Here is a 26,339-nt window from a genome sequence, read left to right on the forward strand (position 1 = left end):
CCTCTGCACATACAGATACCAACAATACAAAACCAAACACACACACAAATACCTTCTCCTCCAACAGAACTCCCACTCAAACTCCCCTGTTTACAGCTCTGTTTGCTAGCTCCTGTGCCGCTGCAGCTGTCCGTGCCGCCGCCTGACTGGCTGCTCCCTTTATAGGACCCCTAGTCAGTGAAGCCCCGCCCCCTAATCAGGGCTCAGCTTCTCTCCCAGCACAAAGCCCCTACACATACAGATGCTACCAATACAAAACCAAACACACACACAAATGCCTTCTCCTCCAACAGAACTCCCACTCAGACTCCCCTGTTTACAGCTCTGTTTGCTAGCTCCTGTGCCGCTGCCTGACTGTCTGCTACCTTTGTAGGACCCCTAGTCAGTGAAGCCCCGCCCCCTAATCAGGGCTCAGCTTCGCTCCCAGCACAAAGCCCCTCCAAGCCTCTACACATACAGATACTACCAATACAAAACCAAACACACACAAATAGCTTCTCCTCCAACAGAACTCCCACTCAAAGTCCCCTGTTTACAGCTCTGTTTGCTAGCTCCTGTACCGCTGCAGCTGTCTGTGTCGCTGCCTGACTGCCTGCTCCCTTTATAGGACCCCTCGTCAGTGAAGCCCCGCCCCCTAATCAGGGCTCAGCTTCTCTCCCAGCACAAAGCCCCTACACATACAGATACCACCAACACAAAACCAAACACACACAAATACCTTCTCCTCCAACAGAACTCCCACTCAAACTCCCCTGTTTACAGCTCTGTTTGCTAGCTCCTGTGCCGCTGCAGCTGTCCGTGCCGCCGCCTGACTGGCTGCTCCCTTTATAGGACCCGTAGTCAGTGAAGCCCCGCCCCCTAATCAGGGCTCAGATTCTCTCCCAGCACAAAGCCTCTACTCATACAGATACTACCAATACAAAACCAAACACACACAAATACCTTCTCTTCCAACAGAAGTCCCACTCAAACTCCCCTGTTCACAGTTCTGTTTGCTAGCTCCTGTGCCGCTGCCTGACTGGCTGCTACCTTTATAGGAACCCTAGTCAGTGAAGCCCCGCCCCCTAATCAGGGCTCAGCTTCTCTCCCAGCACAAAGCCCCTCCAAGCCTCTACACATACAGATACTACCAATACAAAACCAAACACACACAAATACCTTCTCCTCCAACAGAACTCCCTCTCAAACTCCCCTGTTTACAGCTCGGTTTTGTAGCTCCTGTTCCGCTGCAGCTGTCTGTGCCCCTGCCTGACTGGCTGCTCCCTTTATAGGACCCCTAGTGAATGAAGCCCCGCCCCCTAATCAGGGCTCAGCTTCGCTCCCAGCACAAAGCCCCTCCATGCCTCTACACATACAGATACTACCAATACAATACCAAACACACACACAAATACCTTCTCCTCCAACAGAAGTCCCACTCAAACTCCCCTGTTTACAGCTCTGTTTGTTAGCTCCTGTGCCGCTGCCTGACGGGCTGCTACCTTTATAGGACCCCTAGTCAGTGAAGCCCCGCCCCCTAATCAGGGCTCAGCTTCGCTCCCAGCACAAAGCCCCTCCAAGCCTCTACTCATACAGATACTACCAATACAATACAGAACACACACACAAATACCTTCTCCTCCAACAGAAGTCCCACTCAAACTCCCCTGTTTACAGCTCTGTTTGCTAGCTCCTGTACCGCTGCAGCTGTCTGTGTTGCTGCCTGACTGGCTGCTCCCTTTATAGGACCCCTCGTCAGTGAAGCCCCGCCCCCTAATCAGGGCTCAGCTTCTCTCCCAGCACAAAGCCCCTACACATACAGATACCACCAACACAAAACCAAACACACACAAATACCTTCTCCAACAGAACTCCCACTCAAACTTCCCTGTTTACAGCTCTGTTTGCTAGCTCCTGTGCCCCTGCAGCTGTCTGTGACGCTGCCTGACTGGCTGCTACCTTTATATGACCCCTAGTCAGTGAAGCCCCGCCCCCTAATCAGGGCTCAGCTTCTCTCCCAGCACAAAGCCCCTCCAAGCCTCTACACATACAGATACTACCAATACAAAACCAAACACACACACAAATGCCTTCTCCTCCAACAGAACTCCCTCTCGAACTCCGCTGTTTACAGCTCAGTTTGCTAGCTCCTGTTCCGCTGCAGCTGTCTGTGCCCCTGCCTGACTGGCTGCTCCCTTTATAGGACCCCTAGTCAGTGAAGCCCCGCCCCCTAATCAGGGCTCAGCTTCTCTCCCAGCACAAAGCCCCTTCAAGCCTCTACACATACAGATACCAACAATACAAAACCAAACACACACACAAATACCTTCTCCTCCAACAGAACTCCCACTCAAACTCCCCTGTTTACAGCTCTCTTTGCTAGCTCCTGTGCCACTGCAGCTGTCTGTGCCGCTGCCTGACTGGCTGCTCCCTTTACAGGACCCCTAGTCAGTGAAGCCCCGCCCCCTAATCAGGGCTCAGCTTCTCTCCCAGCACAAAGCCCCTACACATACAGATGCTACCAATACAAAACCAAACACACACACAAATGCCTTCTCCTCCAACAGAACTCCCACTCAGACTCCCCTGTTTACAGCTCTGTTTGCTAGCTCCTGTGCCGCTGCCTGACTGGCTGCTACCTTTATAGGACCCCTAGTCAGTGAAGCCCCGCCCCCTAATCAGGGCTCAGCTTCGCTCCCAGCACAAAGCCTCTACTCATACAGATACTACCAATACAAAACCAAACACACACAAATACCTTCTCCAACAGAACTCCCTCTCAAACTCCCCTGTTTACAGCTCAGTTTGCTAGCTCCTGTTCCGCTGCAGCTGTCTGTGCCCCTGCCTGACTGGCTGCTCCCTTTATAGGACCCGTAGTCAGTGAAGCCCCGCCCCCTAATCAGGGCTCAGATTCTCTCCCAGCACAAAGCCTCTACTCATACAGATACTACCAATACAAAACCAAACACACAAATACCTTCTCCAACAGAACTCCCTCTCAAACTCCCCTGTTTACAGCTCAGTTTGCTAGCTCCTGTTCCGCTGCAGCTGTCTGAGCCCCTGCCTGACTGGCTGCTCCCTTTATAGGACCCGTAGTCAGTGAAGCCCCGCCCCCTAATCAGGGCTCAGCTTCTCTCCCAGCACAAAGCCCCTCCAAGCCTCTACACATACAGATACCACCAATACAAAACCAAACACACACACAAATACCTTCTCCTCAAACAGAACTCCCACTCAAACTCCCCTGTTTACAGCTCTATTTGCTAGCTCCAGTGCCGCTGCAGCTGTCTGTGCCGCTGCCTGACTGGTTGGTACCTTTATAGGACCCCTAGTCAGGGAAGCCCCGCCCCCTAATCAGGGCTCAGCTTCTCTCCCAGCACAAAGCCCCTACACATACAGATACCACCAATACAAAACCAAAAACACACAGAAATACCTTCTCCTCAAACAGAACTCCCACTCAAACTCCCCTGTTTACAGCTCTATTTGCTACCTCCAGTGCCGCTGCAGCTGTCTGTGCCGCTGCCTGACTGGCTGGTACCTTTATAGGACCCCTAGTCAGGGAAGCCCCGCCCGCTAGTCAGGACTCAGCTTCTCTCCCAGCACAAAGCCCCTACACATACAGATACTACCAATACAAAACCAAACACACACACAAATGCCTTCTCCTCCAACAGAACTCCCACTCAGACTCCCCTGCTTACAGCTCTGTTTGCTAGCTCCTGTGCCGCTGCCTGACTGGCTGCTACCTTTATAGGAGCCCTAGTCAGTGAAGCCCCGCCCCCTAATCAGGGCTCAGCTTCTCTCCCAGCACAAAGCCCCTCCAAGCCTCTGCACATACAGATACCAACAATACAAAACCAAACACACACACAAATACCTTCTCCTCCAACAGAACTCCCACTCAAACTCCCCTGTTTACAGCTCTGTTTGCTAGCTCCTGTGCCGCTGCAGCTGTCCGTGCCGCCGCCTGACTGGCTGCTCCCTTTATAGGACCCCTAGTCAGTGAAGCCCCGCCCCCTAATCAGGGCTCAGCTTCGTTCCCAGCACAAAGCCCCTCCAACCCTCTACACATACAGATACTACCAATAAAAAACCAAACACACACACAAATACCTTCTCCTCCAACAGAAGTCCCACTCAAACTCCCCTGTTCACAGTTCTGTTTACTAGCTCCTGTGCCGCTGCCTGACTGGCTGCTACCTTTATAGGAACCCTAGTCAGTGAAGGCCCGCCCCCTAATCAGGGCTCAGCTTCGCTCCCAGCACAAAGCCCCTCCATGCCTCTACACATACAGATACTACCAATACAATACCAAACACACACACAAATACCTTCTCCTCCAACAGAAGTCCCACTCAAACTCCCCTCTTTACAGCTCTGTTTGCTAGCTCCTGTACCGCTGCCTGACTGGCTGCTACCTTTATAGGACCCCTAGTCAGTGAAGCCCCGCCCCCTAATCAGGGCTCAGCTTCGCTCCCAGCACAAAGCCCCTCCAAGCCTCTACTCATACAGATACTACCAATACAATACCAAACACACACACAAATACCTTCTCCTCCAACAGAAGTCCCACTCAAACTCCCCTGTTTACAGCTCTGTATGCTAGCTCCTGTACCGCTGCAGCTGTCTGTGTTGCTGCCTGACTGGCTGCTCCCTTTATAGGACCCCTCGTCAGTGAAGCCCCGCCCCCTAATCAGGGCTCAGCTTCTCTCCCAGCACAAAGCCCCTACACATACAGATACCACCAACACAAAACCAAACACGCACAAATAGTTCTCCTCCAACAGAACTCCCACTCAAACTTCCCTGTTTACAGCTCTGTTTGCTAGCTCCTGTGCCCCTGCAGCTGTCTGTGACGCTGCCTGACTGGCTGCTACCTTTATATGACCCCTAGTCAGTGAAGCCCCGCCCCCTAATCTGGGCTCAGCTTCTCTCCCAGCACAAAGCCCCTCCAAGCCTCTACACATACAGATACTACCAATACAAAACCAAACACACACAAATACCTTCTCCTCCAACAGAACTCCCTCTCAAACTCCCCTGTTTACAGCTCGGTTTTGTAGCTTCTGTTCCGCTGCAGCTGTCTGTGCCCCTGCCTGACTGGCTGCTCCCTTTATAGGACCCCTAGTCAATGAAGCCCCGCCCCCTAATCAGGGCTCAGCTTCGCTCCCAGCACAAAGCCCCTCCATGCCTCTACACATACAGACACTACCAATACAATACCAAACACACACAAATACCATCTCCTCCAACAGAAGTCCCACTCAAACTCCCCTGTTTACAGCTCTGTTTGCTAGCTCCTGTGCCGCTGCCTGACTGGCTGCTACCTTTATAGGACCCCTAGTCAGTGAAGCCCCGCCCCCTAATCAGGGCTCAGCTTCGCTCCCAGCACAAAGCCCCTCCAAGCCTCTACTCATACAGATACTACCAATACAATACCAAACACACACACAAATACCTTCTCCTCCAACAGAAGTCCCACTCAAACTCCCCTGTTTACAGCTCTGTTTGCTAGCTCCTGTTCCGCTGCAGCTGTCTGTGCCCCTGCCTGACTGGCTGCTCCCTTTATAGGACCCGTAGTCAGTGAAGCCCCGCCCCCTAATCAGGGCTCAGCTTTTCTCCCAGCACAAAGCCCCTACACATACAGATACTACCAATACAAAACCAAACACACACAAATACCTTCTCCTCAAACAGAACTCCCTCTCAAACTCCCCTGTTTACAGCTCTATTTGCTAGCTCCAGTGCCGCTGCAGCTGTCTGTGCCCCTGCCTGACTGGTTGGTACCTTTATAGGACCCCTAGTCAGGGAAGCCCCGCCCCCTCATCAGGGCTCAGATTCTCTCCCAGCACAAAGCCTCTACTCATACAGACACTACCAATACAAAACCAAACACACAAATACCTTCTCCTCCAACAGAACTCCCTCTCAAACTCACCTGTTTACAGCTCTGTTTGCTAGCTCCTGTGCCGCTGCAGCTGTCTGTGCCCCTGCCTGACTGGCTGCTCCCTTTATAGGACCCCTAGTCAGTGAAGCCCCGCCCCCTAATCAGGGCTCAGCTTCGCTCCCAGCACAAAGCCCCTCCAAGCCTCTACACATACAGATACTACCAATACAATACCAAACACACACACAAATACCTTCTCCTCCAACAGAAGTCCCACTCAAACTCCCCTGTTTACAGCTCTGTTTGCTAGCTCCTGTGCCGCTGCCTGACTGGCTGCTACCTTTATAGGACCCCTCGTCAGTGAAGCCCCGCCCCCTAATCAGGGCTCAGCTTCTCTCCCAGCACAAAGCCCCTACACATACAGATACCACCAATACAAAACCAAAAACACACAGAAATACCTTCTCCTCAAACAGAACTCCCACTCAAACTCCCCTGTTTACAGCTCTATTTGCTAGCTCCAGTGCCGCTGCAGCTGTCTGTGCCGCTGCCTGACTGGCTGGTACCTTTATAGGACCCCTAGTCAGGGAAGCCCCGCCCGCTAATCAGGGCTCAGCTTCTCTCCCAGCACAAAGCCCCTACACATACACATACTACCAATACAAAACCAAACACACACACAAATGCCTTCTCCTCCAACAGAACTCCCACTCAGACTCCCCTGTTTACAGCTCTGTTTGCTAGCTCCTGTGCCGCTGCCTGACTGGCTGCTACCTTTATAGGAACCCTAGTCAGTGAAGCCCCGCCCCCTAATCAGGGCTCAGCTTCTCTCCCAGCACAAAGCCCCTCCAAGCCTCTACACATACAGATACTACCAATACAAAACCAAACACACACACAAATAGCTTCTCCTCCAACAGAACTCCCACTCAAAGTCCCCTATTTACAACCCTGTTTGCTAGCTCCTGTACTGCTGCAGCTGTCTGTGTCGCTGCCTGACTGGCTGCTCCCTTTGTAGGACCCCTCGTCAGTGAAGCCCCGCCCCCTAATCAGGGCTCAGCTTCTCTCCCAGCACAAAGCCCCTCCAAGCCTCTACACATACAGCTACCACCAATACAAAACCAAACACACACAAATACCTTCTCCTCCAACAGAACTCCCACTCAAACTCCCCTGTTTACAGCTCTCTTTGCTAGCTCCTGTGCCACTGCAGCTGTCTGTGCCGCTGCCTGACTGGCTGCTGCCTTTATAGGACCCCTAGTCAGTGAAGCCCCGCCCCCTAATCAGGGCTCAGCTTCTCTCCCAGCACAAAGCCCCTCCAAGCCTCTACACATACAGATACTACCAATACAAAACCAAACACACACAAATACCTTCTCCTCCAACAGAACTCCCTCTCAAACTCCCCTGTTTACAGCTCAGTTTTGTAGCTCCTGTTCCGCTGCAGCTGTCTGTGCCCCTGCCTGACTGGCTGCTCCCTTTATAGGACCCCGAGTCAATGAAGCCCGCCCCCTAATCAGGGCTGAGCTTCGCTCCCAGCACAAAGCCCCTCCAAGCCTCTACACATACAGATACTACCAATACAATACCAAACACACACACAAATACCTTCTCCTCCAACAGAAGTCCCACTCAAACTCCCCTGTTTACAGCTCTGTTTGCTAGCTCCTGTACCGCTGCAGCTGTCTGTGTCGCTGCCTGACTGGCTGCTCCCTTTATAGGACCCCTCGTCAGTGAAGCCCCGCCCCCTAATCAGGGCTCAGCTTCTCTCCCATCACAAAGCCCCTCCAAGCCTCTGCACATACAGATACCAACAATACAAAACCAAACACACACACAAATACCTTCTCCTCCAACAGAACTCCCACTCAAACTCCCCTGTTTACAGCTCTGTTTGCTAGCTCCTGTGCCGCTGCAGCTGTCCGTGCCGCCGCCTGACTGGCTGCTCCCTTTATAGGACCCCTAGTCAGTGAAGCCCCGCCCCCTAATCAGGGCTCAGCTTCTCTCCCAGCACAAAGCCCCTACACATACAGATGCTACCAATACAAAACCAAACACACACACAAATGCCTTCTCCTCCAACAGAACTCCCACTCAGACTCCCCTGTTTACAGCTCTGTTTGCTAGCTCCTGTGCCGCTGCCTGACTGTCTGCTACCTTTGTAGGACCCCTCGTCAGTGAAGCCCCGCCCCCTAATCAGGGCTCAGCTTCTCTCCCAGCACAAAGCCCCTACACATACAGATACCACCAACACAAAACCAAACACACACAAATACCTTCTCCTCCAACAGAACTCCCACTCAAACTCCCCTGTTTACAGCTCTGTTTGCTAGCTCCTGTGCCGCTGCAGCTGTCCGTGCCGCCGCCTGACTGGCTGCTCCCTTTATAGGACCCGTAGTCAGTGAAGCCCCGCCCCCTAATCAGGGCTCAGATTCTCTCCCAGCACAAAGCCTCTACTCATACAGATACTACCAATACAAAACCAAACACACACAAATACCTTCTCTTCCAACAGAAGTCCCACTCAAACTCCCCTGTTCACAGTTCTGTTTGCTAGCTCCTGTGCCGCTGCCTGACTGGCTGCTACCTTTATAGGAACCCTAGTCAGTGAAGCCCCGCCCCCTAATCAGGGCTCAGCTTCTCTCCCAGCACAAAGCCCCTCCAAGCCTCTACACATACAGATACTACCAATACAAAACCAAACACACACAAATACCTTCTCCTCCAACAGAACTCCCTCTCAAACTCCCCTGTTTACAGCTCGGTTTTGTAGCTCCTGTTCCGCTGCAGCTGTCTGTGCCCCTGCCTGACTGGCTGCTCCCTTTATAGGACCCCTAGTCAATGAAGCCCCGCCCCCTAATCAGGGCTCAGCTTCGCTCCCAGCACAAAGCCCCTCCATGCCTCTACACATACAGATACTACCAATACAATACCAAACACACACACAAATACCTTCTCCTCCAACAGAAGTCCCACTCAAACTCCCCTGTTTACAGCTCTGTTTGTTAGCTCCTGTGCCGCTGCCTGACGGGCTGCTACCTTTATAGGACCCCTAGTCAGTGAAGCCCCGCCCCCTAATCAGGGCTCAGCTTCGCTCCCAGCACAAAGCCCCTCCAAGCCTCTACTCATACAGATACTACCAATACAATACAGAACACACACACAAATACCTTCTCCTCCAACAGAAGTCCCACTCAAACTCCCCTGTTTACAGCTCTGTTTGCTAGCTCCTGTACCGCTGCAGCTGTCTGTGTTGCTGCCTGACTGGCTGCTCCCTTTATAGGACCCCTCGTCAGTGAAGCCCCGCCCCCTAATCAGGGCTCAGCTTCTCTCCCAGCACAAAGCCCCTACACATACAGATACCACCAACACAAAACCAAACACACACAAATACCTTCTCCAACAGAACTCCCACTCAAACTTCCCTGTTTACAGCTCTGTTTGCTAGCTCCTGTGCCCCTGCAGCTGTCTGTGACGCTGCCTGACTGGCTGCTACCTTTATATGACCCCTAGTCAGTGAAGCCCCGCCCCCTAATCAGGGCTCAGCTTCTCTCCCAGCACAAAGCCCCTCCAAGCCTCTACACATACAGATACTACCAATACAAAACCAAACACACACACAAATGCCTTCTCCTCCAACAGAACTCCCTCTCGAACTCCGCTGTTTACAGCTCAGTTTGCTAGCTCCTGTTCCGCTGCAGCTGTCTGTGCCCCTGCCTGACTGGCTGCTCCCTTTATAGGACCCCTAGTCAGTGAAGCCCCGCCCCCTAATCAGGGCTCAGCTTCTCTCCCAGCACAAAGCCCCTTCAAGCCTCTACACATACAGATACCAACAATACAAAACCAAACACACACACAAATACCTTCTCCTCCAACAGAACTCCCACTCAAACTCCCCTGTTTACAGCTCTCTTTGCTAGCTCCTGTGCCACTGCAGCTGTCTGTGCCGCTGCCTGACTGGCTGCTCCCTTTACAGGACCCCTAGTCAGTGAAGCCCCGCCCCCTAATCAGGGCTCAGCTTCTCTCCCAGCACAAAGCCCCTACACATACAGATACCACCAATACAAAGCCAAACACACACAAATACCTTCTCCTCCAACAGAACTCCCACTCAAACTCCCGTGTTTACAGCACTGTTTGCTAGCTCCTGTGCTGCTGCCTGACTGGCTGCTCGCTTTATAGGACCCCTAGTCAGGGAAGTCCCGCCCCCTAATCAGGGCTCAGCTTCTCTCCCAGCACAAAGCCCCTACACATACAGATACCACCAACACAAAACCAAACACACACAAATACCTTCTCCTCCAACAGAACTCCCACTCAAACTCCCCTGTTTACAGCTCTGTTTGCCAGCTCCTGTGCCCCTGCAGCTGTCTGTGACGCTGCGTGACTGGCTGCTACAATCATAGGACCCCTAGTCAGGGAAGCCCCGCCCCCTAATCAGGGCTCAGATTCTCTCCCAGCACAAAGCCTCTACTCATACAGACACTACCAATACAAAACCAAACACACAAATACCTTCTCCTCCAAGAGAACTCCCTCTCAAACTCACCTGTTTACAGCTCTGTTTGCTAGCTCCTGTGCCGCTGCAGCTGTCTGTTCCCCTGCCTGACTGGCTGCTCCCTTTATAGGACCCCTAGTCAGTGAAGCCCCGCCCCCTAATCAGGGCTCAGCTTTTCTCCCAGCACAAAGACCCTACACATACAGATACTACCAATACAAAACGAAACACACACAAATACCTTCTCTTCCAACAGAACTCCCACTCAAACTCCCCTGTTTACAGCTCTGTTTGCTAGCTTCTGTGCCGCTGCCTGACTGGCTGCTACCTTTCTAGGACCCATAGTCAGTGAAGCCCCGCCCCCTAATCAGGGCTCAGCTTTTCTCCCAGCACAAAGACCCTACACATACAGATACTACCAATACAAAACGAAACACACACAAATACCTTCTCTTCCAACAGAACTCCCACTCAAACTCCCCTGTTTACAGCTCTGTTTGCTAGCTTCTGTGCCGCTGCCTGACTGGCTGCTACCTTTCTAGGACCCATAGTCAGTGAAGCCCCGCCCCCTAATCAGGGCTCAGCTTTTCTCCCAGCACAAAGACCCTACACATACAGATACTACCAATACAAAACGAAACACACACAAATACCTTCTCTTCCAACAGAACTCCCACTCAAACTCCCCTGTTTACAGCTCTGTTTGCTAGCTTCTGTGCCGCTGCCTGACTGGCTGCTACCTTTATAGGACCCCTAGTCAGTGAAGGCCCGCCCCCTAATCAGGGCTCAGCTTCGCTCCCAGCACAAAGCCCCTCCAAGCCTCTACACATACAGATACCACCAATACAAAACCAAACACACACACAAATACCTTCTCCTCAAACAGAACTCCCACTCAAACTCCCCTGTTTACAGCTCTATTTGCTAGCTCCAGTGCCGCTGCAGCTGTCTGTGCCGCTGCCTGACTGGTTGGTACCTTTATAGGACCCCTAGTCAGGGAAGCCCCGCCCCCTCATCAGGGCTCAGCTTCTCTCCCAGCACAAAGCCTCTACTCATACAGACACTACCAATACAAAACCAAACACACACACAAATGCCTTCTCCTCCAACAGAACTCCCTCTCAAACTCCCCTGTTTACAGCTCAGTTTGCTAGCTCCTGTACCGCTGCACCTGTCTGTGTCGCTGCCTGACTGGCTGCTCCCTTTATAGGACCCCTCGTCAGTGAAGCCCCGCCCCCTAATCAGGGCTCAGCTTCTCTCCCAGCACAAAGCCCCTCCAAGCCTCTACACATACAGATACCAACAATACAAAACCAAACACACACACAAATACCTTCTCCTCCAACAGAACTCCCACTCAAACTCCCCTGTTTGCTAGCTCCTGTGCCAATGCAGCTGTCTGTGCCGCTGCCTGACTGGCTGCTCCCTTTATAGGACCCCTAGTCAGTGAAGCCCCGCCCCCTAATCAGGGCTCAGCTTCGCTCCCAGCACAAAGCCCCTACACATACAGATACCACCAACACAAAACCAAACACACACAAATACCTTCTCCTCCAACAGAACTCCCACTCAAACTTCCCAGTTTACAGCTCTGTTTGCTAGCTCCTGTGCCCCTGCAGCTGTCTGTGACGCTGCCTGACTGGCTGCTACCTTTATAGGACCCCTAGACAGTGAAGCCCCGCCCCCTAATCAGGGCTCAGCTTCTCTCCCAGCACAAAGCCCCTACACATACAGATGCTACCAATACAAAACCAAACACACACACAAATGCCTTCTCCTCCAACAGAACTCCCACTCAGACTCCCCTGTTTACAGCTCTGTTTGCTAGCTCCTGTGCCGCTGCCTGACTGGCTGCTACCTTTATAGGACCCCTAGTCAGTGAAGCCCCGCCCCCTAATCAGGGCTCAGCTTCGCTCCCAGCACAAAGCCCCTCCAAGCCTCTACACATACAGATACTACCAATACAAAACCAAACACACACAAATAGCTTCTCCTCCAACAGAACTCCCACTCAAAGTCCCCTATTTACAGCTCTGTTTGCTAGCTCCTGTACCGCTGCAGCTGTCTGTGTCGCTGCCTGACTGGCTGCTACAATCATAGGACCCCTCGTCAGTGAAGCCCCGCCCCCTAATCAGGGCTCAGCTTCTCTCCCAGCACAAAGCCCCTCCAAGCCTCTACACATACAGATACCACCAATACAAAACCAAACACACACACAAATACCTTCTCCTCAAACAGAACTCCCACTCAAACTCCCCTGTTTACAGCTCTATTTGCTAGCTCCAGTGCCGCTGCAGCTGTCTGTGCCGCTGCCTGACTGGTTGGTACCTTTATAGGACCCCTAGTCAGGGAAGCCCCGCCCCCTAATCAGGGCTCAGATTCTCTCCCAGCACAAAGCCTCTACTCTTACAGGCACTACCAATACAAAACCAAACACACAAATACCTTCTCCTCCAACAGAACTCCCTCTCAAACTCACCTGTTTACAGCTCTGTTTGCTAGCTCCTGTGCCGCTGCAGCTGTCTGTGCCCCTGCCTGACTGGCTGCTCCCTTTATAGGACCCCTAGTCAGTGAAGCCCCGCCCCCTAATCAGGGCTCAGCTTCGCTCCCAGCACAAAGCCCCTCCAAGCCTCTACACATACAGATACTACCAATACAATACCAAACACACACACAAATACCTTCTCCTCCAACAGAAGTCCCACTCAAACTCCCCTGTTTACAGCTCTGTTTGCTAGCTCCTGTGCCGCTGCCTGACTGGCTGCTACCTTTATAGGACCCCTCGTCAGTGAAGCCCCGCCCCCTAATCAGGGCTCAGCTTCTCTCCCAGCACAAAGCCCCTACACATACAGATACCACCAATACAAAACCAAAAACACACAGAAATACCTTCTCCTCAAACAGAACTCCCACTCAGACTCCCCTGCTTACAGCTCTGTTTGCTAGCTCCTGTGCCGCTGCCTGACTGGCTGCTACCTTTATAGGAACCCTAGTCAGTGAAGCCCCGGCCCCTAATCAGGGCTCAGCTTCTCTCCCAGCACAAAGCCCCTCCAAGCCTCTACACATACAGATACTACCAATACAAAACCAAACACACACACAAATAGCTTCTCCTCCAACAGAACTCCCACTCAAAGTCCCCTATTTACAGCCCTGTTTGCTAGCTCCTGTACCGCTGCAGCTGTCTGTGTCGCTGCCTGACTGGCTGCTCCCTTTATAGGACCCCTCGTCAGTGAAGCCCCGCCCCCTAATCAGGGCTCAGCTTCTCTCCCATCACAAAGCCCCTCAAAGCCTCTACACATACAGATACTACCAAACAAAAACAAACACAAATATCTTCTTCTCCAACAGAACTCCCACTCAAACTCCCCTGTTTACAGCTCTGTTTGCTAGCTCCTGTGCCGCTGCAGCTGTCTGTGCCGCTGCCTGACTGGCTGGTACCTTTATAGGACCCCTAGTCAGTGAAGCCCTACCCCCTAACCAGGGCTCAGCTTCTCTCCCAGCACAAAGCCCTTCCAAGCCTCTACACATACAGATATCACCAATACAAAACCAAACACACACACAAATACCTTCTCCTCCAACAGAACTCCCACTCAAACTCCCCTGTTTGCAGCTCTGTTTGCTAGCTCCTGTGCCGCTGCAGCTGTCTGTGTCGCTGCCTGACTGGCTGCTCCCTTTATAGGACCCCTAGTCGGTGAAGCCCCGCCCCCTAATCAGGGCTCACCTTCTCTCCCAGCACAAAGCCCCTCCAAGCCTCTACACATACAGATACTACCAATACAAAACCAAACACACACAAATACCTTCTCCTCCAACAGAACTCCCACTCAAACTCCCGTTTGCTAGCTCCTGTGCCAATGCAGCTGTCTGTGCCGCTGCCTGACTGGCTGCTACCTTTATAGGACCCCTAGTCAGTGAAGCCCCGTCCCCTAATCAGGGCTCAGATTCTCTCCCAGCACAAAGCCTCTACTCATACAGATACTACCAATACAAAACCAAAGACACACAAATACCTTCTCCTCAAACAGAACTCCCTCTCGAACTCCGCTGTTTACAGCTCAGTTTGCTAGCTCCTGTTCCGCTGCAGCTGTCTGTGCCCCTGCCTGACTGGCTGCTCCCTTTATAGGACCCCTAGTCAGTGAAGCCCCGCCCCCTAATCAGGGCTCAGCTTCTCTCCCAGCACAAAGCCCCTTCAAGCCTCTACACATACAGATACCAACAATACAAAACCAAACACACACACAAATACCTTCTCCTCCAACAGAACTCCCACTCAAACTCCCCTGTTTACAGCTCTCTTTGCTAGCTCCTGTGCCACTGCAGCTGTCTGTGCCGCTGCCTGACTGGCTGCTCCCTTTACAGGACCCCTAGTCAGTGAAGCCCCGCCCCCTAATCAGGGCTCAGCTTCTCTCCCAGCACAAAGCCCCTACACATACAGATGCTACCAATACAAAACCAAACACACACACAAATGCCTTCTCCTCCAACAGAACTCCCACTCAGACTCCCCTGTTTACAGCTCTGTTTGCTAGCTCCTGTGCCGCTGCCTGACTGGCTGCTACCTTTATAGGACCCCTAGTCAGTGAAGCCCCGCCCCCTAATCAGGGCTCAGCTTCGCTCCCAGCACAAAGCCTCTACTCATACAGATACTACCAATACAAAACCAAACACACACAAATACCTTCTCCAACAGAACTCCCTCTCAAACTCCCCTGTTTACAGCTCAGTTTGCTAGCTCCTGTTCCGCTGCAGCTGTCTGTGCCCCTGCCTGACTGGCTGCTCCCTTTATAGGACCCGTAGTCAGTGAAGCCCCGCCCCCTAATCAGGGCTCAGATTCTCTCCCAGCACAAAGCCTCTACTCATACAGATACTACCAATACAAAACCAAACACACAAATACCTTCTCCAACAGAACTCCCTCTCAAACTCCCCTGTTTACAGCTCAGTTTGCTAGCTCCTGTTCCGCTGCAGCTGTCTGTGCCCCTGCCTGACTGGCTGCTCCCTTTATAGGACCCGTAGTCAGTGAAGCCCCGCCCCCTAATCAGGGCTCAGCTTCTCTCCCAGCACAAAGCCCCTCCAAGCCTCTACACATACAGATACCACCAATACAAAACCAAACACACACACAAATACCTTCTCCTCAAACAGAACTCCCACTCAAACTCCCCTGTTTACAGCTCTATTTGCTAGCTCCAGTGCCGCTGCAGCTGTCTGTGCCGCTGCCTGACTGGTTGGTACCTTTATAGGACCCCTAGTCAGGGAAGCCCCGCCCCCTAATCAGGGCTCAGCTTCTCTCCCAGCACAAAGCCCCTACACATACAGATACCACCAATACAAAACCAAAAACACACAGAAATACCTTCTCCTCAAACAGAACTCCCACTCAAACTCCCCTGTTTACAGCTCTATTTGCTACCTCCAGTGCCGCTGCAGCTGTCTGTGCCGCTGCCTGACTGGCTGGTACCTTTATAGGACCCCTAGTCAGGGAAGCCCCGCCCGCTAGTCAGGACTCAGCTTCTCTCCCAGCACAAAGCCCCTACACATACAGATACTACCAATACAAAACCAAACACACACACAAATGCCTTCTCCTCCAACAGAACTCCCACTCAGACTCCCCTGCTTACAGCTCTGTTTGCTAGCTCCTGTGCCGCTGCCTGACTGGCTGCTACCTTTATAGGAGCCCTAGTCAGTGAAGCCCCGCCCCCTAATCAGGGCTCAGCTTCTCTCCCAGCACAAAGCCCCTCCAAGCCTCTGCACATACAGATACCAACAATACAAAACCAAACACACACACAAATACCTTCTCCTCCAACAGAACTCCCACTCAAACTCCCCTGTTTACAGCTCTGTTTGCTAGCTCCTGTGCCGCTGCAGCTGTCCGTGCCGCCGCCTGACTGGCTGCTCCCTTTATAGGACCCCTAGTCAGTGAAGCCCCGCCCCCTAATCAGGGCTCAGCTTCGTTCCCAGCACAAAGCCCCTCCAACCCTCTACACATACAGATACTACCAATAAAAAACCAAACACACACACAAATACCTTCTCCTCCAACAGAAGTCCCACTCAAACTCCCCTGTTCACAGTTCTGTTTACTAGCTCCTGTGCCGCTGCCTGACTGGCTGCTACCTTTATAGGAACCCTAGTCAGTGAAGGCCCGCCCCCTAATCAGGGCTCAGCTTCGCTCCCAGCACAAAGCCCCTCCATGCCTCTACACATACAGATACTACCAATACAATACCAAACACACACACAAATACCTTCTCCTCCAACAGAAGTCCCACTCAAACTCCCCTCTTTACAGCTCTGTTTGCTAGCTCCTGTACCGCTGCCTGACTGGCTGCTACCTTTATAGGACCCCTAGTCAGTGAAGCCCCGCCCCCTAATCAGGGCTCAGCTTCGCTCCCAGCACAAAGCCCCTCCAAGCCTCTACTCATACAGATACTACCAATACAATACCAAACACACACACAAATACCTTCTCCTCCAACAGAAGTCCCACTCAAACTCCCCTGTTTACAGCTCTGTATGCTAGCTCCTGTACCGCTGCAGCTGTCTGTGTTGCTGCCTGACTGGCTGCTCCCTTTATAGGACCCCTCGTCAGTGAAGCCCCGCCCCCTAATCAGGGCTCAGCTTCTCTCCCAGCACAAAGCCCCTACACATACAGATACCACCAACACAAAACCAAACACGCACAAATAGTTCTCCTCCAACAGAACTCCCACTCAAACTTCCCTGTTTACAGCTCTGTTTGCTAGCTCCTGTGCCCCTGCAGCTGTCTGTGACGCTGCCTGACTGGCTGCTACCTTTATATGACCCCTAGTCAGTGAAGCCCCGCCCCCTAATCTGGGCTCAGCTTCTCTCCCAGCACAAAGCCCCTCCAAGCCTCTACACATACAGATACTACCAATACAAAACCAAACACACACAAATACCTTCTCCTCCAACAGAACTCCCTCTCAAACTCCCCTGTTTACAGCTCGGTTTTGTAGCTTCTGTTCCGCTGCAGCTGTCTGTGCCCCTGCCTGACTGGCTGCTCCCTTTATAGGACCCCTAGTCAATGAAGCCCCGCCCCCTAATCAGGGCTCAGCTTCGCTCCCAGCACAAAGCCCCTCCATGCCTCTACACATACAGACACTACCAATACAATACCAAACACACACAAATACCATCTCCTCCAACAGAAGTCCCACTCAAACTCCCCTGTTTACAGCTCTGTTTGCTAGCTCCTGTGCCGCTGCCTGACTGGCTGCTACCTTTATAGGACCCCTAGTCAGTGAAGCCCCGCCCCCTAATCAGGGCTCAGCTTCGCTCCCAGCACAAAGCCCCTCCAAGCCTCTACTCATACAGATACTACCAATACAATACCAAACACACACACAAATACCTTCTCCTCCAACAGAAGTCCCACTCAAACTCCCCTGTTTACAGCTCTGTTTGCTAGCTCCTGTTCCGCTGCAGCTGTCTGTGCCCCTGCCTGACTGGCTGCTCCCTTTATAGGACCCGTAGTCAGTGAAGCCCCGCCCCCTAATCAGGGCTCAGCTTTTCTCCCAGCACAAAGCCCCTACACATACAGATACTACCAATACAAAACCAAACACACACAAATACCTTCTCCTCAAACAGAACTCCCTCTCAAACTCCCCTGTTTACAGCTCTATTTGCTAGCTCCAGTGCCGCTGCAGCTGTCTGTGCCCCTGCCTGACTGGTTGGTACCTTTATAGGACCCCTAGTCAGGGAAGCCCCGCCCCCTCATCAGGGCTCAGATTCTCTCCCAGCACAAAGCCTCTACTCATACAGACACTACCAATACAAAACCAAACACACAAATACCTTCTCCTCCAACAGAACTCCCTCTCAAACTCACCTGTTTACAGCTCTGTTTGCTAGCTCCTGTGCCGCTGCAGCTGTCTGTGCCCCTGCCTGACTGGCTGCTCCCTTTATAGGACCCCTAGTCAGTGAAGCCCCGCCCCCTAATCAGGGCTCAGCTTCGCTCCCAGCACAAAGCCCCTCCAAGCCTCTACACATACAGATACTACCAATACAATACCAAACACACACACAAATACCTTCTCCTCCAACAGAAGTCCCACTCAAACTCCCCTGTTTACAGCTCTGTTTGCTAGCTCCTGTGCCGCTGCCTGACTGGCTGCTACCTTTATAGGACCCCTCGTCAGTGAAGCCCCGCCCCCTAATCAGGGCTCAGCTTCTCTCCCAGCACAAAGCCCCTACACATACAGATACCACCAATACAAAACCAAAAACACACAGAAATACCTTCTCCTCAAACAGAACTCCCACTCAAACTCCCCTGTTTACAGCTCTATTTGCTAGCTCCAGTGCCGCTGCAGCTGTCTGTGCCGCTGCCTGACTGGCTGGTACCTTTATAGGACCCCTAGTCAGGGAAGCCCCGCCCGCTAATCAGGGCTCAGCTTCTCTCCCAGCACAAAGCCCCTACACATACACATACTACCAATACAAAACCAAACACACACACAAATGCCTTCTCCTCCAACAGAACTCCCACTCAGACTCCCCTGTTTACAGCTCTGTTTGCTAGCTCCTGTGCCGCTGCCTGACTGGCTGCTACCTTTATAGGAACCCTAGTCAGTGAAGCCCCGCCCCCTAATCAGGGCTCAGCTTCTCTCCCAGCACAAAGCCCCTCCAAGCCTCTACACATACAGATACTACCAATACAAAACCAAACACACACACAAATAGCTTCTCCTCCAACAGAACTCCCACTCAAAGTCCCCTATTTACAACCCTGTTTGCTAGCTCCTGTACTGCTGCAGCTGTCTGTGTCGCTGCCTGACTGGCTGCTCCCTTTGTAGGACCCCTCGTCAGTGAAGCCCCGCCCCCTAATCAGGGCTCAGCTTCTCTCCCAGCACAAAGCCCCTCCAAGCCTCTACACATACAGCTACCACCAATACAAAACCAAACACACACAAATACCTTCTCCTCCAACAGAACTCCCACTCAAACTCCCCTGTTTACAGCTCTCTTTGCTAGCTCCTGTGCCACTGCAGCTGTCTGTGCCGCTGCCTGACTGGCTGCTGCCTTTATAGGACCCCTAGTCAGTGAAGCCCCGCCCCCTAATCAGGGCTCAGCTTCTCTCCCAGCACAAAGCCCCTCCAAGCCTCTACACATACAGATACTACCAATACAAAACCAAACACACACAAATACCTTCTCCTCCAACAGAACTCCCTCTCAAACTCCCCTGTTTACAGCTCAGTTTTGTAGCTCCTGTTCCGCTGCAGCTGTCTGTGCCCCTGCCTGACTGGCTGCTCCCTTTATAGGACCCCGAGTCAATGAAGCCCGCCCCCTAATCAGGGCTGAGCTTCGCTCCCAGCACAAAGCCCCTCCAAGCCTCTACACATACAGATACTACCAATACAATACCAAACACACACACAAATACCTTCTCCTCCAACAGAAGTCCCACTCAAACTCCCCTGTTTACAGCTCTGTTTGCTAGCTCCTGTACCGCTGCAGCTGTCTGTGTCGCTGCCTGACTGGCTGCTCCCTTTATAGGACCCCTCGTCAGTGAAGCCCCGCCCCCTAATCAGGGCTCAGCTTCTCTCCCATCACAAAGCCCCTCCAAGCCTCTGCACATACAGATACCAACAATACAAAACCAAACACACACACAAATACCTTCTCCTCCAACAGAACTCCCACTCAAACTCCCCTGTTTACAGCTCTGTTTGCTAGCTCCTGTGCCGCTGCAGCTGTCCGTGCCGCCGCCTGACTGGCTGCTCCCTTTATAGGACCCCTAGTCAGTGAAGCCCCGCCCCCTAATCAGGGCTCAGCTTCTCTCCCAGCACAAAGCCCCTACACATACAGATGCTACCAATACAAAACCAAACACACACACAAATGCCTTCTCCTCCAACAGAACTCCCACTCAGACTCCCCTGTTTACAGCTCTGTTTGCTAGCTCCTGTGCCGCTGCCTGACTGTCTGCTACCTTTGTAGGACCCCTAGTCAGTGAAGCCCCGCCCCCTAATCAGGGCTCAGCTTCGCTCCCAGCACAAAGCCCCTCCAAGCCTCTACACATACAGATACTACCAATACAAAACCAAACACACACAAATAGCTTCTCCTCCAACAGAACTCCCACTCAAAGTCCCCTGTTTACAGCTCTGTTTGCTAGCTCCTGTACCGCTGCAGCTGTCTGTGTCGCTGCCTGACTGCCTGCTCCCTTTATAGGACCCCTCGTCAGTGAAGCCCCGCCCCCTAATCAGGGCTCAGCTTCTCTCCCAGCACAAAGCCCCTACACATACAGATACCACCAACACAAAACCAAACACACACAAATACCTTCTCCTCCAACAGAACTCCCACTCAAACTCCCCTGTTTACAGCTCTGTTTGCTAGCTCCTGTGCCGCTGCAGCTGTCCGTGCCGCCGCCTGACTGGCTGCTCCCTTTATAGGACCCGTAGTCAGTGAAGCCCCGCCCCCTAATCAGGGCTCAGATTCTCTCCCAGCACAAAGCCTCTACTCATACAGATACTACCAATACAAAACCAAACACACACAAATACCTTCTCTTCCAACAGAAGTCCCACTCAAACTCCCCTGTTCACAGTTCTGTTTGCTAGCTCCTGTGCCGCTGCCTGACTGGCTGCTACCTTTATAGGAACCCTAGTCAGTGAAGCCCCGCCCCCTAATCAGGGCTCAGCTTCTCTCCCAGCACAAAGCCCCTCCAAGCCTCTACACATACAGATACTACCAATACAAAACCAAACACACACAAATACCTTCTCCTCCAACAGAACTCCCTCTCAAACTCCCCTGTTTACAGCTCGGTTTTGTAGCTCCTGTTCCGCTGCAGCTGTCTGTGCCCCTGCCTGACTGGCTGCTCCCTTTATAGGACCCCTAGTGAATGAAGCCCCGCCCCCTAATCAGGGCTCAGCTTCGCTCCCAGCACAAAGCCCCTCCATGCCTCTACACATACAGATACTACCAATACAATACCAAACACACACACAAATACCTTCTCCTCCAACAGAAGTCCCACTCAAACTCCCCTGTTTACAGCTCTGTTTGTTAGCTCCTGTGCCGCTGCCTGACGGGCTGCTACCTTTATAGGACCCCTAGTCAGTGAAGCCCCGCCCCCTAATCAGGGCTCAGCTTCGCTCCCAGCACAAAGCCCCTCCAAGCCTCTACTCATACAGATACTACCAATACAATACAGAACACACACACAAATACCTTCTCCTCCAACAGAAGTCCCACTCAAACTCCCCTGTTTACAGCTCTGTTTGCTAGCTCCTGTACCGCTGCAGCTGTCTGTGTTGCTGCCTGACTGGCTGCTCCCTTTATAGGACCCCTCGTCAGTGAAGCCCCGCCCCCTAATCAGGGCTCAGCTTCTCTCCCAGCACAAAGCCCCTACACATACAGATACCACCAACACAAAACCAAACACACACAAATACCTTCTCCAACAGAACTCCCACTCAAACTTCCCTGTTTACAGCTCTGTTTGCTAGCTCCTGTGCCCCTGCAGCTGTCTGTGACGCTGCCTGACTGGCTGCTACCTTTATATGACCCCTAGTCAGTGAAGCCCCGCCCCCTAATCAGGGCTCAGCTTCTCTCCCAGCACAAAGCCCCTCCAAGCCTCTACACATACAGATACTACCAATACAAAACCAAACACACACACAAATGCCTTCTCCTCCAACAGAACTCCCTCTCGAACTCCGCTGTTTACAGCTCAGTTTGCTAGCTCCTGTTCCGCTGCAGCTGTCTGTGCCCCTGCCTGACTGGCTGCTCCCTTTATAGGACCCCTAGTCAGTGAAGCCCCGCCCCCTAATCAGGGCTCAGCTTCTCTCCCAGCACAAAGCCCCTTCAAGCCTCTACACATACAGATACCAACAATACAAAACCAAACACACACACAAATACCTTCTCCTCCAACAGAACTCCCACTCAAACTCCCCTGTTTACAGCTCTCTTTGCTAGCTCCTGTGCCACTGCAGCTGTCTGTGCCGCTGCCTGACTGGCTGCTCCCTTTACAGGACCCCTAGTCAGTGAAGCCCCGCCCCCTAATCAGGGCTCAGCTTCTCTCCCAGCACAAAGCCCCTACACATACAGATGCTACCAATACAAAACCAAACACACACACAAATGCCTTCTCCTCCAACAGAACTCCCACTCAGACTCCCCTGTTTACAGCTCTGTTTGCTAGCTCCTGTGCCGCTGCCTGACTGGCTGCTACCTTTATAGGACCCCTAGTCAGTGAAGCCCCGCCCCCTAATCAGGGCTCAGCTTCGCTCCCAGCACAAAGCCTCTACTCATACAGATACTACCAATACAAAACCAAACACACACAAATACCTTCTCCAACAGAACTCCCTCTCAAACTCCCCTGTTTACAGCTCAGTTTGCTAGCTCCTGTTCCGCTGCAGCTGTCTGTGCCCCTGCCTGACTGGCTGCTCCCTTTATAGGACCCGTAGTCAGTGAAGCCCCGCCCCCTAATCAGGGCTCAGATTCTCTCCCAGCACAAAGCCTCTACTCATACAGATACTACCAATACAAAACCAAACACACAAATACCTTCTCCAACAGAACTCCCTCTCAAACTCCCCTGTTTACAGCTCAGTTTGCTAGCTCCTGTTCCGCTGCAGCTGTCTGAGCCCCTGCCTGACTGGCTGCTCCCTTTATAGGACCCGTAGTCAGTGAAGCCCCGCCCCCTAATCAGGGCTCAGCTTCTCTCCCAGCACAAAGCCCCTCCAAGCCTCTACACATACAGATACCACCAATACAAAACCAAACACACACACAAATACCTTCTCCTCAAACAGAACTCCCACTCAAACTCCCCTGTTTACAGCTCTATTTGCTAGCTCCAGTGCCGCTGCAGCTGTCTGTGCCGCTGCCTGACTGGTTGGTACCTTTATAGGACCCCTAGTCAGGGAAGCCCCGCCCCCTAATCAGGGCTCAGCTTCTCTCCCAGCACAAAGCCCCTACACATACAGATACCACCAATACAAAACCAAAAACACACAGAAATACCTTCTCCTCAAACAGAACTCCCACTCAAACTCCCCTGTTTACAGCTCTATTTGCTACCTCCAGTGCCGCTGCAGCTGTCTGTGCCGCTGCCTGACTGGCTGGTACCTTTATAGGACCCCTAGTCAGGGAAGCCCCGCCCGCTAGTCAGGACTCAGCTTCTCTCCCAGCACAAAGCCCCTACACATACAGATACTACCAATACAAAACCAAACACACACACAAATGCCTTCTCCTCCAACAGAACTCCCACTCAGACTCCCCTGCTTACAGCTCTGTTTGCTAGCTCCTGTGCCGCTGCCTGACTGGCTGCTACCTTTATAGGAGCCCTAGTCAGTGAAGCCCCGCCCCCTAATCAGGGCTCAGCTTCTCTCCCAGCACAAAGCCCCTCCAAGCCTCTGCACATACAGATACCAACAATACAAAACCAAACACACACACAAATACCTTCTCCTCCAACAGAACTCCCACTCAAACTCCCCTGTTTACAGCTCTGTTTGCTAGCTCCTGTGCCGCTGCAGCTGTCCGTGCCGCCGCCTGACTGGCTGCTCCCTTTATAGGACCCCTAGTCAGTGAAGCCCCGCCCCCTAATCAGGGCTCAGCTTCGTTCCCAGCACAAAGCCCCTCCAACCCTCTACACATACAGATACTACCAATAAAAAACCAAACACACACACAAATACCTTCTCCTCCAACAGAAGTCCCACTCAAACTCCCCTGTTCACAGTTCTGTTTACTAGCTCCTGTGCCGCTGCCTGACTGGCTGCTACCTTTATAGGAACCCTAGTCAGTGAAGGCCCGCCCCCTAATCAGGGCTCAGCTTCGCTCCCAGCACAAAGCCCCTCCATGCCTCTACACATACAGATACTACCAATACAATACCAAACACACACACAAATACCTTCTCCTCCAACAGAAGTCCCACTCAAACTCCCCTCTTTACAGCTCTGTTTGCTAGCTCCTGTACCGCTGCCTGACTGGCTGCTACCTTTATAGGACCCCTAGTCAGTGAAGCCCCGCCCCCTAATCAGGGCTCAGCTTCGCTCCCAGCACAAAGCCCCTCCAAGCCTCTACTCATACAGATACTACCAATACAATACCAAACACACACACAAATACCTTCTCCTCCAACAGAAGTCCCACTCAAACTCCCCTGTTTACAGCTCTGTATGCTAGCTCCTGTACCGCTGCAGCTGTCTGTGTTGCTGCCTGACTGGCTGCTCCCTTTATAGGACCCCTCGTCAGTGAAGCCCCGCCCCCTAATCAGGGCTCAGCTTCTCTCCCAGCACAAAGCCCCTACACATACAGATACCACCAACACAAAACCAAACACGCACAAATAGTTCTCCTCCAACAGAACTCCCACTCAAACTTCCCTGTTTACAGCTCTGTTTGCTAGCTCCTGTGCCCCTGCAGCTGTCTGTGACGCTGCCTGACTGGCTGCTACCTTTATATGACCCCTAGTCAGTGAAGCCCCGCCCCCTAATCTGGGCTCAGCTTCTCTCCCAGCACAAAGCCCCTCCAAGCCTCTACACATACAGATACTACCAATACAAAACCAAACACACACAAATACCTTCTCCTCCAACAGAACTCCCTCTCAAACTCCCCTGTTTACAGCTCGGTTTTGTAGCTTCTGTTCCGCTGCAGCTGTCTGTGCCCCTGCCTGACTGGCTGCTCCCTTTATAGGACCCCTAGTCAATGAAGCCCCGCCCCCTAATCAGGGCTCAGCTTCGCTCCCAGCACAAAGCCCCTCCATGCCTCTACACATACAGACACTACCAATACAATACCAAACACACACAAATACCATCTCCTCCAACAGAAGTCCCACTCAAACTCCCCTGTTTACAGCTCTGTTTGCTAGCTCCTGTGCCGCTGCCTGACTGGCTGCTACCTTTATAGGACCCCTAGTCAGTGAAGCCCCGCCCCCTAATCAGGGCTCAGCTTCGCTCCCAGCACAAAGCCCCTCCAAGCCTCTACTCATACAGATACTACCAATACAATACCAAACACACACACAAATACCTTCTCCTCCAACAGAAGTCCCACTCAAACTCCCCTGTTTACAGCTCTGTTTGCTAGCTCCTGTTCCGCTGCAGCTGTCTGTGCCCCTGCCTGACTGGCTGCTCCCTTTATAGGACCCGTAGTCAGTGAAGCCCCGCCCCCTAATCAGGGCTCAGCTTTTCTCCCAGCACAAAGCCCCTACACATACAGATACTACCAATACAAAACCAAACACACACAAATACCTTCTCCTCAAACAGAACTCCCTCTCAAACTCCCCTGTTTACAGCTCTATTTGCTAGCTCCAGTGCCGCTGCAGCTGTCTGTGCCCCTGCCTGACTGGTTGGTACCTTTATAGGACCCCTAGTCAGGGAAGCCCCGCCCCCTCATCAGGGCTCAGATTCTCTCCCAGCACAAAGCCTCTACTCATACAGACACTACCAATACAAAACCAAACACACAAATACCTTCTCCTCCAACAGAACTCCCTCTCAAACTCACCTGTTTACAGCTCTGTTTGCTAGCTCCTGTGCCGCTGCAGCTGTCTGTGCCCCTGCCTGACTGGCTGCTCCCTTTATAGGACCCCTAGTCAGTGAAGCCCCGCCCCCTAATCAGGGCTCAGCTTCGCTCCCAGCACAAAGCCCCTCCAAGCCTCTACACATACAGATACTACCAATACAATACCAAACACACACACAAATACCTTCTCCTCCAACAGAAGTCCCACTCAAACTCCCCTGTTTACAGCTCTGTTTGCTAGCTCCTGTGCCGCTGCCTGACTGGCTGCTACCTTTATAGGACCCCTCGTCAGTGAAGCCCCGCCCCCTAATCAGGGCTCAGCTTCTCTCCCAGCACAAAGCCCCTACACATACAGATACCACCAATACAAAACCAAAAACACACAGAAATACCTTCTCCTCAAACAGAACTCCCACTCAAACTCCC

This window comes from Lepidochelys kempii, chromosome 27, assembly GCF_965140285.1.
Source record: "Lepidochelys kempii isolate rLepKem1 chromosome 27, rLepKem1.hap1, whole genome shotgun sequence".
Taxonomy (NCBI): Eukaryota; Metazoa; Chordata; order Testudines; family Cheloniidae; genus Lepidochelys; species Lepidochelys kempii.